This window comes from Phocoena sinus, chromosome 9 (assembly GCF_008692025.1).
Source record: "Phocoena sinus isolate mPhoSin1 chromosome 9, mPhoSin1.pri, whole genome shotgun sequence".
Classification (NCBI taxonomy): Eukaryota; Metazoa; Chordata; class Mammalia; order Artiodactyla; family Phocoenidae; genus Phocoena; species Phocoena sinus.
The window spans coordinates 46389039-46404909 of record NC_045771.1 but is presented as its reverse complement, the minus strand read 5'-3'; the positions used below and the strand labels follow the sequence as shown (position 1 = coordinate 46404909).

Below are 15871 nucleotides of genomic sequence, written 5' to 3'. Positions count from 1 at the left end.
TTGCGAAAGCACCACATAGTTTGAACTCCAGATACAGACTCTGCCACCTTGCCTACTACAAGCGCAGGAATGCAGACAGACGATGTAAGCACTTGGGGGGGGGGGGGGGGGGGGAGGCTGATGGAATGCAGATAACCTTTCAGGCCTTCTGGGAACTCAAATGTCTGACTCCACATCCTCAGAGCCCAGTATCTCTGAGGGGGTCAAGAAACCCCGTTCAGAGAGTGCGCTGAGCCAGCCCCTCCCTTCTCTCCTGGAACCACAGACTTCTGGAGTGGAAAAGAGTACGGTCCAACACCCCCATTTTACAGATGAGGAAACTGAGGCCCTAGGCAAGGCCAAGACTTGTCTGGATCAACCAGAGCTAGGTCCCAGGTCTCTTGGCACTGAGGCAAATGCTCTTTTATTTACTTCTGGTTAGGGTAGCCCCCTCAGCAGCCGAGAGTCTCACCCCATCCCCACAGCAGGGACTGGTACCTGTCAGATGGGCAGGGGCCCCACCTCACCATGTTCCTCCCCCTCAGTCCCTCTCTCCCCACTGGGAATTCCCATGGTACTTTATCCCCACCACTCTCACAGGATGTGGTAGTTAACTTTAATACTTAGATGACATTTAGCACAACACTGGTCACACTGCAAGTATTTATCATGACGAAGGAGAGGGTGGTGCAGGCTGGAGCTTCTGTCTGGTTCATCTTTGAGGCCCAGCATTTGCCTATGAGGGATAGTGTCCATCTGGTTAGTCCCCGTATCCCCAGCAGAGAAGATGCTAGATTAAAAAATGTTGAATGAATGAATCTAGCACAGCACACTGCTTATAACGGGAGCTTCATTAATGCTCATTGAACGAATATGTGGATTTCCAGAATTCACGGGCTCACACAGGGAGTGTCCCTGGCCGAGTTCATTAGTAGATAAATTCGGATTTGCAGGCACCAATATTTTCTATTGCTCTAAGACTTTTCTGTTGGCAGCTGCCTTGAAAAGTTTAACCAAAGCCCAGCTCTCAATTTCCAGAGCATAGCCTATACATTCTCTTGGTACATAATCACCTATTGCTTTGTGACAATGTCCTCCATTGTGCCTTATGGGGCTGATATACAATTGTTGTTTGACATTTTCCTGGTGTTACCCAGGCTTTGAAAAACAAAGTTCCAAAGACACCCTGCTCGGTATTCATCTCTGAGGGCCCAGTGAATAAAAATACCTTAATAAAAAAAGCCAACAGAAGACAACAGAGCCTTGAATCAGAAACCCTGACCTGGAACTCTATTTAAGAGTTTAAGTGCTTACGCAGAAGAAAGTTCTACAGAAGGGGCAGGTTCGGAAGCCAGAGGACGTCTGGAGATGGCATTGAGGACGGACACAGAAAGTGTCTGGAGCTTCTCAAATGAAAGGCAATTTACAAGAACAAAATACTTTAGTCACCTCAGAGGCTTGAATTGAAACCTGGCCTCGAACGAATAAACACTCAGCAGATCGCTGGCCAAAATGCTTAACAGGAGACTTTTATTGTCTGGGACACAAATCTACCTGGAGCTCGGCCAGATGGTACCTGGGATGTGTAGGAGGGGACTCCCGAGGGCCATCGGGAGATTGAGAAGATGCCAAGTTCTTCCCAGAGGCGGCACACCCTGGGGCCCCACCCAGTGAGGGGCTATCTTAGGGAGCAGGCCCTCCCCGACAGCCAAGATACACCTGACCTGCCAGGCGTCTCACTCTGTGACCTCACGACAGCTTCACAGGAGTGAGCAGAAAGGGGGTAATGCAGGTGTCCCACAGCAAGAGGCTTTTTCTGTGATCCGAAAGCTCCAAACAAAGGATTTTTTTTTTCTAAACACCCTGGTATTTTAAGTGGATGCAAATTCCCTGGTAGATGAACAAAGTGGGGAAAGCACCTCTTTCAGGGCTTTGGGGCTAAAGCCAGGGAAAAACAGACAAGCATGAAAAACTGTCCAAAGCCCTTTCCCTTGGCCAGGGGATTCCCGGAATTTTTATCCGCAGACTCTGACACCCACGCAGCCAGCCTGCCTCTGCTCTTTGGGCCCTTGTGTTCCTGCTTCCAAGGAGCCAGGAAGGACCGGACTCCACCCATGTGCATCCACCGAGGCTCCTGCTGAAGGATGCTGGCGCCTGGCCGGCCCGCACGCACTTACACACATCCACTCCCAAAAACCACGGAGCCGGTGCGGTGGGCAAGGCAGACCAGGCTCTGCGTCCTGGTTCTGCCATCTTTTCTCTGCTCTGAGCTTCGGTTCCTTCATTAGAAATTGAAAACCATAATTTCTGCCTCCATAATTGTCTCACATTAAGTCAAGGTTTATAAAGCTTAACAAGTAGGGGTTGTTAATTATCTTTTTCTTGTAGATTACTAACATTGAGAAAAGGCAGCAGTGGGAACTCCTCAAGGCCTCCCACTGTCCTTTACAATAAATTTCCAAATCCTTCCCAGCCCAGGAGGCTCTGCTTGGCCTTCCTCACTGTAACGTCCTCAATACACCCTGTTCTTTCCACCTCTGAGCCTTCAACCATGCTGTTCCCTGAATCTGGCATGCTCTAACCCCTCCTCATCCCCAGGAACTAGTTGAAAAGGCTCATTCTTGGAGGAGCAGATCCCAGACTCCCCTAATCCTAGCACAGCTCTGATAATCTGTCTCATGACATACATACTGTTATTTTCACTCACAGCACTTAACCCCTTTATAACTATGTATTTGTGTGTACCACCCCTTCCTCTTCCAGTAGCCAGCAAATTCCATTTGGCCAGGCGCTGAGCCCCTGGATTCATTCGTTGCTGTATCCCCAAAACTTGGGAGATTCCTGGCACCAGCAAGGTCTCTGATAATATTTGTTGAATCAGTGTGTTGAAGAATTGAAGCCCCAAAGAGCCAGGAGGAACCAGGAGCTACAAATAGCTCTCTGACAGCTTGCAGCACCAGGCTGGGGAGCAAGCAGAGCACTTCATACCCATGGGAAAGCCAGAAAAACAATTACCAGCTTATTATCAGAAATGCTAAAGCACCCACAATTCACTCAATGGAGAATTCCCTCTTCTGGGCTCTGAGTTCCACAGGCCTCTTGGAAGATTGCCAGAGCTCCAAAAGACATAAAACCTACTGGGGTATAAAGAAGAAGGGAGATGAGTATGGATTTTCTTAAAAAGGTAGTGTACTTGGAACAGGTCATTGCATTTTCAATGGGGTGTATTTAAATACTGTCTTGTCTACCTGAGTCCCATCCTGGGAAATTCCAGGCCTGGTTTCTGTTTTCTCAAATACCCAGCACACCTGTCTGGGTGAATACTTTAGAATACGTTTAGAAACACAGAATGTCTGCCTGTGTTTTATCACACCCAAGCTAACAATCTCAGTGCGCTGAGATGACATTGATCCAAAAATAAACATCATAATCCACTCTAATAAAGTCGGTCAATACCAGTATCACCAGCACCACCCCGAGTGGATATTAGGTCATCCAGTGTAAGCAATGGTTGAGGTTTAAATGTTATAAATCGGTGTGCGGGTGTTCCCAGGTTCATTCCATAAGCAGGCAGAGGCAGGCAGTTCTTTGGAAGGGCCTTGTATCCAGAAGGACAGCTCTACGAAGAGCACAAGCCCACCTGTGGGTCAATTCCAGGAGGCAAGCATAGGGGTGGGGAGGTGGGCAGAGAGGGAGGGACACTCACTGAGTCCCGTTCAGTGGTTAGAACCTGGATTTCTGCTTCAAATCCTGGGTGCAGCACTAACAATCTGTTGACTTTGGGCTGGTTATTTAATCTCATTGAGCCTCAACTGTCTTATCTGTAAAATAGGAGAAACGATAACTACAGTATAGGGTTGTTGGGAAGATTAGGTGAGCTAAAAAGCCAAAAAAAAAAAAAAAAACTAAAGCCCTTTGACCAGTGTTGTACATTGTAAATCTATGTAAGTGTTTCCTATCAGACGCATCTTTATTTCATTTCCTCAAAGCCTCAAGCCAGACCTTCCGCATTGATAGTTATTCCCTTTTTACAGATAGAAAAACTGAGGCTCATGTGGGTTAAGTAGCTTATTCAAAGCCACACAACTAGGAGATGGCAAGACCGCACTTGAACCCAATCATCATAATTACCATTTCCTGAAAGCCAGGTGGTATGCGAGCACTTCACAGCGACAATCTCATCAAATACTCAAAACCACTCTGTAAGGCAAGAATTACTAAAACTATTTCATACAGAGGAGGACACAGGGTTGGAGAGGTTAACTATCTTGGCTGAAGTCACACAGTTAAGGAACAAAGCAGGGGCTTGATCCCAGCTCTGACACCAAAGTCCATGGTCTCTTCCATTTAAGTCCTGCCTAATATTTGTTATAGATCTAGTAACTCCACTTGAAATCATCAACATGCCTGAATTCATATTAAATGTAAAACACTGGCCTTGTTAAGTGGAGTCCAGGGATGGCCCTCTCCATGAAGGGGCCTGCTGCCCTGAATCACAAGGAGTTAGGATATCCCCAAAGAAAAGCCTAGCTTTCCACCCAGTTCCTTTCCTTCTAGAAGGTTTGGTTTGGGGTCATAGATAGCAACTGGGGAATGTGTTAAAATGAAGCACGGGAAGTTCTTAGTCATTAGACTTTCATCTTTTGGGAATTAGAACACAAATATTTTCTCACATAAATCATCATCTGGTCCCAGCTCTGCTACCATGGAGGGGTTTTCCTTAGCAATATGTGACTGCCCTACCCAGCTAAGTGTGACTCTGAAAATATCTACCAAGTCATTTCATCCTCCCAACTCTTTTCTGTCCTTAACCTGTATCGTGAGGATGACACAGAGAAGAGTCAGTATCAACACCCTAATACAAAGATATAGTAGTGGTGACTTCTCATGGTTTTTGGCTTTTTTTTTTTTTTTTTTTGGATGCGTTGGCTCTTCGTTGTTGCGCGCAGGCTTTCTCTAGCTGCGAGGAGCAGGGGCTACTCCTTGTTGCGGAGCATGGGCTCTAGGTGCGCAGGCTTCAGTAGTTGTGGCGTGCAGGCTCTACAGCACAGGCTCAGTAGTTGTGGCGCACGGGCTTAGTTGCTCCACGGCATGTGGGATCTTCCTGGGCCAGGGTTCGAACCCTTGTCCCCTGCATTGGCAGGTGGATTCTTAACCACTGCACCACCAGGTAGGCCCAGGTTAATATTTTAATAAAACATGAGGGGCTTCCCTGGTGGCGCAGTGGTTAAGAATCCGCCTGCCAATGCAGGGGACAAGGGTTCGAACCCTGGCCCAGGAAGATCCCACATGCCGTGGAGCAACTAAGCCCGTGCGCCACAACTACTGAGCCTGAGCCTGCACTCTAGGGCCCATGAGACACAACTACTGAACCTGCGTGCCACAACTACTGAAGCCCGCGCGCCTAGAGCCCGTGCTCTGCAATAAGAGAAGCCACCGCAATGAGAAGCCTGCGCACCGCAACAAAGAGTAGCCCCTGCTCGCCGCAACTAGAGAAAGCCCGTGCACAGCAACGAAGACCCAACACAGCCAAAAATAAAAACAAATTAATTAATTAAAATATTAACCTACCAAAACCTGGTGCTGATCTGGTGCTTTGCAAATTACCTGGACCCTCATGTTGACCTATTCATTAGTTCCATAGAAAACTATAGTTTTCTTTAAAGAAAAATGACTACTCAGCAAAAAAATACCAAAGTGACAGCTTACTAGAGAGTACTCTAAATGATTTTAATGAAGTATAATAGAACACAGAATTGCCTTGCTGGTTCTGAAACGGAACAGGACCCTATGGTCCTTCCCTACCACGTCCTCCGCCTGACTTTTGTGTGTGGAAAAACTTCAGCTAAAGAATTAGTTTAATCAGAGAAGCGAGAAAATGCAGAAACAAAGGAAAACAGTCCAACAAGACTAAATAATAGTAGTTTAGTCATTAAGCATGGTTAAGGACCTTTAGTTCCTCCTCAAGGGCTGTAGATAATATTCTGAGCCATCTCCTGTGAGCTGTATTGTAGATAATGAAACGCCCACCTGGTGAAAGAAGTTAACTACATGGTAATCTTACTGTAGCCATGACATAAGCTGCCACAGTCTGTGAATTGGCCTCAAAGAAATGAAAACAAACCGACCCTGCAACCGAAGACTAACTATACCTAAAACAGTCAAGATGACGCTGGTCAGACCACGTGACCAATTTCAAGGTGCCTGTCAGAGCTGACTGCACAGTTTCTGCATGTAGCCCCCTCCCTCCGCCTATAAAAGCTCTTGCCCCCTGATTGTCACGGGGGGGAGTCGGTCTTTGGACAGGCGTCCGCCTTCTCCCCGGTTGCCGGCATCCAAAACAAAGCAAACTTTCCTTTCCACCAACCTGGCCTCTTTAATGGCTTTTGAATGGCAAGCAGTCGGACCCCACTCTCGGTTACAGTTCTATAGAGGCAGACCCCTTGTTAGGGCACTGTGCCCCTTCTGAGGGTCAAGGTAAGATCCCCTCAGAGTAAAAGCATCCCAGGCCTCACTGGCTCAGCTCCAGAGGGTGGAAGGATGGTGAAGGGGAGGAGGGATGGTGGTGAGCTTGTCTTGGTCAACTCTGCACCAAAATCTCTGCCCACAGTTTGGTCTGTGGCAGTTTCTAGATAAAATACATAAATAAGAATTCAAGCCAGAATGTCTTGCTTTGACAAACTTTCTAGCACTGAGTAAAAACCATCAGTTAATTGAAATGGCAATGATTAGTCTCCTCTTACTACAAGAGTCAAGTTTGGAAAAAAACACTTGCTGTCACTGAGTGATGCACCAAAGAGTTTCCCTTAAAACAACTTTGGACCCTATAGATGGATGAAAGGAAGCCCTTTGTATGAAACTCAACTGACTTTGCCCAGAAGATAAAAGGAAACAGGACTTCCAGAAACCTGCAAAATACCTACAGCTTCTGCATGACAAAAATTCAGCACAAGTATAAACTTTACCTTTTTAAATTTCACCTTGCCTCAAACCCCCAAAAAAGAAGAATCATAGAAGGAACTGGTAATATAAACCTCAAATCCTAGGTTTATGTCTTAAATATCGAGTCAACATTGAACTCTTTTCTTTGGATAAAAAGAGACAAGAATTTGATATTCTCATTAGGCAAGTTAGTGATAGCGCTGTAAAAAAACACTTGAGGGCTTCCCTGGTGGCGCAGGGGTTGAGAGTCCACCTGCCGATGCAGGGGACATGGGTTCATGCCCCGGTCCGGGAAGATCCCACATGCCGCGGAGCGGCTGGGCCCGTGAGCCATGGCCGCTGAGCCTGTGCGTCCGGAGCCTGTGCTCCGCAACGGGAGAGGCCACAGCCATGAAAGGCCCGCGTACCGCAAAAAGAAAAACCACTTGATCTTTATACCTACATTACATCACTGTTTATAGTATTTCTAATGTCTAACCTAAAATAAACAGTGCTGCTGTTACTATCAAAGTGATCATCAATGACACACAGAGTGGAACCAATGTGAAAGGTTCAGCTGGGATACCCCCTGACAATTGTAGGATGTGGGTCCTCCCTTCTCCAAATTCCTGACTTCTTGATCATCTAGGAAGGATTCACTGCCCCTAGACCAAGGGCCAGTAGCAAAACAGGTACAACCAGGGCACGGCCTGAGGATGCTGCCAAAAGGAAAGTCATCTGTGTGTGCCCATGTCAATTCTGAGACCCTGTAAACAGCCCAGCTTTGGGGGAGCCCATTTTTTTTGATATATGGGGCAGTGGGGTGGAGGAAATCTCAAGATTAAGGACCACTTTCTTTTGCCAAGAAATTCATTCCTATCGCATGGAGTAAAACTGTATTCTAGAGCCATTAATAAGCCCTGTTGGGGGAGAGGGTGGTGGCCTGAAATTCCTGGCTGCAAAGTACACAGTGCCCAAGGGGGAAGGAGCTACAGAGCCCTCCCCCGAGCAGGGCAGGAGAAGAACAGGGGAATGGAGCAACTACTGGCCACTCTCCCTCACCGTGGCTGTACTAAATAAACAACTGTTGAACACAGATGACCACTGCAGTGGCTAGTAACTGCCACTGATGGAGCAGCTACCACGTGCCACCCGCCGTGCCAGGCGTTTGATACACCCCATCTCATTTAACCTCACGACAGAGCTCTTTTTATCCCCATTTTACGAGAAAGAAGACAGGGGTTCAGAGAGATCACATATAACACGCCCATGGTCACGCATCACAGAAGTGACAGAATCTGGATTGGGGCGCAGGTTTGATGGGCTCCAAAGCTTGAACTTGAATTTCTTCATTACACAAAAACACAATCTACTCTTCTTAGACCCTTTCTTAGCCCTCTCTTCTCCTAGGCTGTCATTTGTTTTAAATCCACCTTTCTTACCTGCAGTAAAAGTCTGTGTCTCGTCCACTGGCCCCACTTGCTGAGATTAGAGCTATCTGTCCCCAGGGTGAGAACAGGATAAATCCTGTGCACTCCTAATATCCAAGGTAGAGTTACTATTCCCTGGATGTGGGAAATCTCAGATAGGCGGCTTTTAGGAGCGACAAACCCGACCCTGTGGCAAGCACAGCTGGCTTCATCCTTAAAGCAGAAAACCCAGTAGTTAAGGCCATGGGTTTACTGGCTTCCCACAACTTAATTTTAAAGGCCAACAATGGAGGCATTTCCCAGAAAGCAGAACTAAAGAGGCATCGTGATCTGGCAACCCTTCTGTTTTTTCACAATATGCCAAAAGACTCTATGCATATCTGAGGCCGCATATCTGTTCTGAACACACTGTTCAGGCCACCCTGCCAAGCCTTGTCTCATTTCCCTTCTTTGCGTTTCAGGAAGCTGGAGGGAGGTCCGCTGCCCCCTCCCCAGGGTCACGCAAGACACTGGGAGCAGCCGGATCCGTCTGCAGGCTGTACTCCATCAAGGCCCCTGGCGGCCTTTCCACCTTCTCTTGGCAGCCACACTTTGGTCATTGTTGCTCAACGCTGAACGCACAGTGGAATCAGCTGGGGATACAGAGGCCTGGGTCCCACCCCCAGGGATTCTGATAGATCCAGCCTGGGCATCTGAATTTTACAAACGCCCCAGGTGATTCTAAGATACAAGCAGGATTGAGAAGCTCTGCCTGGACCACCGTGGGATAAACGATTCCCCTGACACTGAAGTTCATGCCCCCCGAACTTTCGTGGCATACCACAAACTCCCAGGTTTCTCCGCCTTGCTCCACCCGGGGCTCTTCTAGAGCAGCTTTGAATCCCGTCCGCTCGCAGGATGACGCCTCCCTGCTCCTCCTCCCTCGCAGCGCCCAGGACGCCAGAAAACTTGTGCCCCGCGCGACCCACCCCCGTCGCTGGGACTTACTTGGTCGCTAGGTGTGCAGACCTCGCAGCAGCAGGGAGCAGCAGACCTCGCAGGGAGCGAGAGCCTGATGCGCCGGGAGGGCGCGAGCGGGAACACTGAGACTGGGGAGTGCCGGGCCGGGAGCGCGCGGCGCCCGCAGCTTCACCGGGACCGGGGAGGGAGCAGCCGCGGCACCGGCTGGGAACGGGAACTGGCCCGACCGCAGCGAAGGCCGCGCCCCTGTGGCCGCGCCCCGAGCCTCTGCGGCCTGCGCGGGTAAGGCGAGGCCGGGCCCGGGCAAGCGAGTCGGGGTCGGCGGGGCGGCCGCTCGCCCGGACCGGGCGGGGGAAGCCGGGAGAGGCGGCGCGCAGAGAGTAGCCCGGGGCAGCCGAGAGGGGCGGTCCCTGCCCCAGCAGAGCAGCCAGGCCACCGCTCAGGCCGAGCGGGCAGGCCTGAGAGCTCGCCCAGGAGTGACACATCGCGAACTAGACGCCAGCTCGATCTTCGCCTCCGCGAGCCTAGGCCCGTCCCCCTAAATGAGCCAACCGGAGGCAGCAGCACCTGAGCAAGATGGTGAAACGCCTGTTAAAACGTTAACAAGTGCTCCCGGGTGAAACTCGCGTTAAAACGTGACAGGTGCTCCCCGGTGAAAAGTAGCTCAAAATCATCAAGCCTTTTACGACAGAGCATATACTTCGATTTATACTTTTTAAAATGTAAGCTTTTCTTCATGTCCTTAAATCTCTTCTTGGCAGTGTACATTTTATAGTCTATACATTATGCTGTGAAGACCTGTAAGGGACTTTTTAACATGCTAATACCTTTCGCAATAAAATGTTTTTTAAACGTTTTAAATGGAGAATCTACATAAGGCATAACGATGCTATAAATAAGTTGTCACATTCACACTAGAGTACATTCAATCACATGACCACATATGCTCATGAATATTTAGATTACCATCAAAGGCTGCCTTCTGATAAAAGTTTGTTCCTAACTCAAAAGCGAAACTTTGCAAACGTAAACTTGATGGGCTACCTTGTGCAAACTTGTAAGCTCCAATATAGAGATGCTAAAGATACCAATTCCTCCAGTTTATACCCTTACATGAACCTCTGGTAGAAAAATTACAAAATTTTTCTTTTCTCTAGGATTCTGGATTTTATCTTCCATATCTTTTACACTCTCATATTTTCCATATCCTGTTTCTCTGGCTGCATTCTGAACAACTTCTCAGTTGTCTTTCCATTAATCAATTATTTTGTGGCTATTCCAACCCCGCTGTGTTACTCATCTGTGTTAGGCGGAATACTCCCTACACCTGGAACCTGTGAATATGGCAAAGGAGAATTAAAGTAGCAGGTGGAATTAAGGGTGCAAATCAGCTGACCTTGAGATGGGAAGATAATCATGGACTATTGGTATGGGCCCGATGTAATCACAAGGGTCCTTATAAATGGAAGAGGGAGGAAGAAGAAGGAGAACTAAAGAGATAGCAGCCTGAGAAGGATTTGGCCTGATGTTGCTGGTTTTGAAGATGGAGGAATGGGGCTATGAGCCAAGAAATGAGGGTGGCTTCTAAAAGCTGGAAAAGGCAAGGAAGTGGGTTCTCCAGTAGAGCCTCCAGAAGTAATGCAGTCCTGCTAACACTTTGATTTTAGCCCATTGAGACTCACTTTAGACTACTGACCTCCAGAACCGTAAGATAATAAATGTGTGTTGTTTTAAGCCACTAACTTTGTGGTAACTCGTTACAGCAGCAATAGGAAACCAATACACCATCCATTTAAGTTCTTAATCTCAACAATAATATATTTTCTAAGAGTGTTTTTGTTCTGTTTCTAATTTTCTTGGTCATTTTTAATAGTCTCCTGTTCTCTACTGATTCCATCACTTAAAAAATTCATACATAGTTATTTTCGTTTTTAATTAAACTTTTTATTTGGGATAATTGTAAATTCACATGCAGCTGTAAGAAATAATGCAGAGAGACCCTTATACCCTTAACCCAATTTCCCCTCATGGTAACATCTTGCAGAACCAGGCTGTAGGCATTGGTACAGTCAAAATACAGAACACTTCCACCACTACAACGATCCCTCACGTTGCCCTATTATATCATACCACTCCCTCCTTAACCCCTGACAATCACTAATCTGTTCCCCGTTTCTATAATATGTCATTTCAAGAACATTATATAAATGGAAGCACACGGTATGTATTGGGATTTTGTGATCTTGTTTCGGGATTGTTTTGTTCACTTGGCATAATTCTCTGGAGATTCATCTAGGGCATTGCATATATCAATAGTTCTTTCTTTTTTATTACTGAGTAGTATTTCATGCTATTACCACAGGGATACCACAGTTTAACCATTCACATGTTAAACAACATTTGGATTATTTCCCATTTTTGGCTATTATGACTAAAGCTGCTACAGACATTAAACTACAGGTTTATATGCAAACATAAGTTTTCATTTCCCTGGGATAAATGTCCAGGAGTGCAACTGATAGGTCATATGGTGGTTGCATGTTTAGTTTAAGAAACAGCCAAACTCTTTTCCACAGTGGCTGGACCATTTACATTCCCAACAGCAACGTCTAAGTGATCCCAGTTTCGCAACACCTTCGTCAGCATTTGGTGCTGTCACAATGTTTTATTTTAGCCATTCTGATAGGTGTGTAGTGTATCATTATAGTTTTAATTTGCTAATGATGCTGAACACTTTTTTATGTGCTTATTTGCCATCTGTGTCTCCTCTTGCGTGGAATGTCTCTTTGTCTTATTCATTTATTAACTCGATTGTTTGCTTTTTTCCTGTTGAGTTTTTAAAGTTCTTTATGTATTGTAGATAACAGCCCTTTGTTAGATGTGATTTGCAAATATTTTGTCCCACTCCAAGCTTGTCTTTTCATTCTCTTAATAGGATCTTTCACAGAGCAAACATTTTACATTTTGATGCTCCCTAGCTTATCAGTTTTTCCTTGTATGGATCATGCTTTTGGTATTCAGTCTAAGAACTCTTTGAAAAACCCTAGATGTTAAAGAATTTCTCCTTTCTTTCCCCAAAAGTTCAGTTTTATGTCAGACATTTGAGTTAATTTTGAGTTAATTTTGAAATGAGACTTGAGTTAAGGTTAATTTTATTATAATTGTTACTTTTGCCTATGGATGTCCAATTGCTGCTACAGAATCACCGTTGAAAAGCTATCTTTCCTCCATTAAATTACCTCTCCACCTTTGTGTGGGTCTATTTCTGGGTTCTCCATTCTGTTCCATTGATCTGTGTGTTTATCCCTCTGCCAATACCATACAATCTTGAATTGGGTCGATGGATTCCTACCATTTTATTCTTTTTTTTTTCAAAGTTGCTTTATCTATTCTAATTCCTTTGCCTTTCCATATAAATTTTAGAAAAATAATCTTGCTGGGATTTTGATAGGAATTGTGTTAAACCTGTATTGGAGAGAATTGACATCTTTATTATATTAAGCCTTCCAAACCATGAACATGGTATGCTTCTCCATTTATTTAGATCTTTGATTTCTTTCATCAGTGTTTTGTAGTTTTCAGTATACAAGTCTTACACGTTTGGTTAAGTTTGCACTTAAGTATTTCCTTTTAAAAAAGTGTATATGTTGTTGGTAAGAATGTAAAGTTGTTCAGCCAACGCGGGAAACAGTTTGGCAGTTCCTCAAAAAGTTAAACATAGAATTACCATATGACCCAGCAATTCCACTCCTAGGTATAAACCCAAAATAAGTGACAAGAGGTACTGAAAAATATATATGTACACACATGTTCATAGCAGCATTATTCACAATAGTCAAAAGGTGAAAACAGTCCAAATGTCCATCAATGGATGGATAAACAAATCATTATACACATACGATAGAATATTATACAGCCACGAAAAAGAATGAAGTGTTAATACACGCTACAGTGTTGATAAGCCTCAAAGATATTATGCTAAGTGAAAGAAGTCAGACATAAAAGGTCACATATTTTATGAGTCCTTTAATATGAAATAACCAGAATAGGTAAATTCATAGGGACAGAAAGTAGATTGATGTTTGCCAGGGAATGGGGGTGGGGGAGGGAAGAATGGATATGTGGTTCCTTTTGGGGTGATGGAAATGTTTTGGAAGTAAATAGTGATGGTGTTTGGACAACATTGTGAGTGTATTAAATGCTACTGAGTCGTTCACTTTCAAATGGTTAATTTTATGTATGTGAATTTCATCACAATTAAAAAGTTAGTTTAAAAAAAGCAATTGTAAATGGTATTATATTTTTAATTTCCATGTCCAAGTATATAGAATACAATTGATTTTTGTATGTTTATCTTGTAACCTGTGACCTTGCTGAACTGACTTCTTGGTTCTAAGGGATACTTTTTTATAGATTCCTAGGGGTTTGCTACATAATCATGTCATCTGTACATACTGTTTCATTTATTTCTTTCCCATCTGTATGCCTTTCATTTCCCTTTCTTGCCTCACTACACTGGTTAGAACTTCCAGTACTATGTTGAATAAGAATAGTGAGAGCAGACATCCTTGCCTTGTCCCCAGTTTTAAGGGAAAAGCATTCAGTCTTTTACTATTAAGTATAATGTTAGCTGTACATATTTTATAGATGCTCTTTATCAAGTTGTTGATGTTCCCTTCTGTTCCTATTTTTCTGAGGAATTTTTTTTATCATAAATGGGTATTGAATTGTGCCAAACACTTTTATACATCTACTGATGTGATCACATGATTTGTAATAATAGTTAAAATACAGTGGATTACTTTGATTGATGTTCAAGTATTGAACCAGACTTGCAGCTCTGGAATAACCCGCCTTGGTCATGGTATAGAATTCTTTTTATGTATTGCTAAATTCTATTTGCTAGTATTCTTTTTTAAGAATCTTTGAATCAATATTCATAAGGGATATTGGTTTGCAGGCTTATTTTTGTTTGGTTGGTTTTTTCTACTGTGCCTGGTTTTGGTTCACAAAATGAACTGGTAAGGGTTACCATAATGCCCCCTGTCTCTGGTAATTTTCTTTGCCCTGAAATCTACTCTATCTAATATTAATAAAGCCACTCATTCTTTCCTTTGATTAATGTTTGCATAATCTATCTTTTTCTATCCTTTTATTTTCAAGCTGCTTATATTGTTATAGTTGAAGTGAGTTTCTTATAGCCAGCATAAGTAAGGCTGGGTCATGTTTTTAATCCACTCCACCAGTTTCTGTGTTTTAATTGGTGTCTTGAGATCATTTACACTGAATCTACTTATTGATATGTTAGGGCAGCGGTCTCCAACCTTTTTGGCACCAGGGACCGGTTTCGTGGAAGACAATTTTTCCATGAATGGGGGGCGGATTGTTCAGGCGGTAATGCAAGCTACGGGGCGGATGGTTCAGACAGTAATGGGAATGATGGGGAGCAGCAGATGAAGCTTCACTTGCTGGCCCACTGCTCACCACCTGCTGTGTGGCCCAGTTCCCCAGGGGTTGGGGATGCCTGTGTTAGGGTTTTGGGGTTTTGTTTTTTGTTTTTACTTTTGGCTGCATTGGGTCTTCATCGCTGCACGCAGGCTTTCTCTAGTTGCAGCAAGCGGGGGCTACTCTTCACTGCAGTGCGCGGGCTTCTCATTGCAGTGGCTTCTCGTTGCGGAGCATGGGCTCTAGGCGCACCGGCTTCAGTAGTTGTGGCACGTGGGCTCAGTAATTGTGGCTCACAGGCTCTAGAGCGCAGGCTCAGTAGCTGTGGAGCATGGGCTTAGTTGCTGCGTGGCATGTGAGATCTTCCAGTACCAGGTTCCAAACCCATGTCCCCTGCATTGTCAGGTGGATTCTTAACCACTGCACCACCAGGGAAGCCCCTATAATTGTTTTAAATAGTACCTCTACACATATTCAGAGCCACAACTCACAATATTTTAATTTTTGCTTCAACCATTATGTAAGAAACTCAAGAGAAGGAAACTCTATTGTATTTATTCAGACTTTTGCTTACCATGTTATTTTTTTCCTTTCTGATGTTTCCAAGTTCCTTCTTTTATCATTTCCTTTCTGTTAAGAGAATTTCCTTCAGTCATTCTTTTAGGGTAGGTCAGTTGGCCACAAATTTTCCTAGTTTTCCTTCATCTGAGAATGTCTTGATTTTTCCCTTCATTCTCAAAGGTTATTTTCACTGGATTCTGGGTAGACAGTCCTTTTCTTTCAGCACTTGAAAAATGTGCCACTTCCTTCCGGTCTCCCTGGTTTCTGATGAGAAATCTGGTGTAATTGAAATTGTTTTTCTCCTGTAGGTAAGGTATCATCTCTTACTTGCTGCTCTCAAGAATTTTTGTCTTTAGTGCTCAGAAGTTTGACTACAATGTGTCTGGTGTGGATTTCTTTGGGTTTATGTTTGGAGTTCACTCAGATTTTTCTTTTCTTTTTAAATGTTAATTACTATTTATTAGACAACAGCTGTATACCAGCCATTGTGCTGGGCATTTTATGTACACTATTGCTAATCCCACCCACAAACTTGGGAGTTAGGTGTCTGTTAGGTTAAACCATGTGAGACTGTC

The 15871-nt window shown here is 44.7% G+C and overlaps 1 protein-coding gene across 4 annotated transcripts in view; it reads right to left on the bottom strand.

The window, feature by feature from the left end:
• Positions 1-10005, bottom strand: part of NOD1 (nucleotide binding oligomerization domain containing 1) — a 91821-nt gene extending 81816 nt beyond the window's left edge. For 2 of the 4 annotated variants that reach the window (XM_032643193.1, XM_032643194.1), the window contains exon 1: positions 9318-10005. The gene's annotated coding sequence lies outside the window, so the exon portion shown is untranslated. Of the gene's footprint in view, positions 1-9150; positions 9283-9317 lie in introns of those variants that run through there. The other 2 variants (XM_032643197.1, XM_032643198.1) reach the window with 2 other exon arrangements.
• Between the last annotated feature and the right edge of the window lie 5866 nt (positions 10006-15871).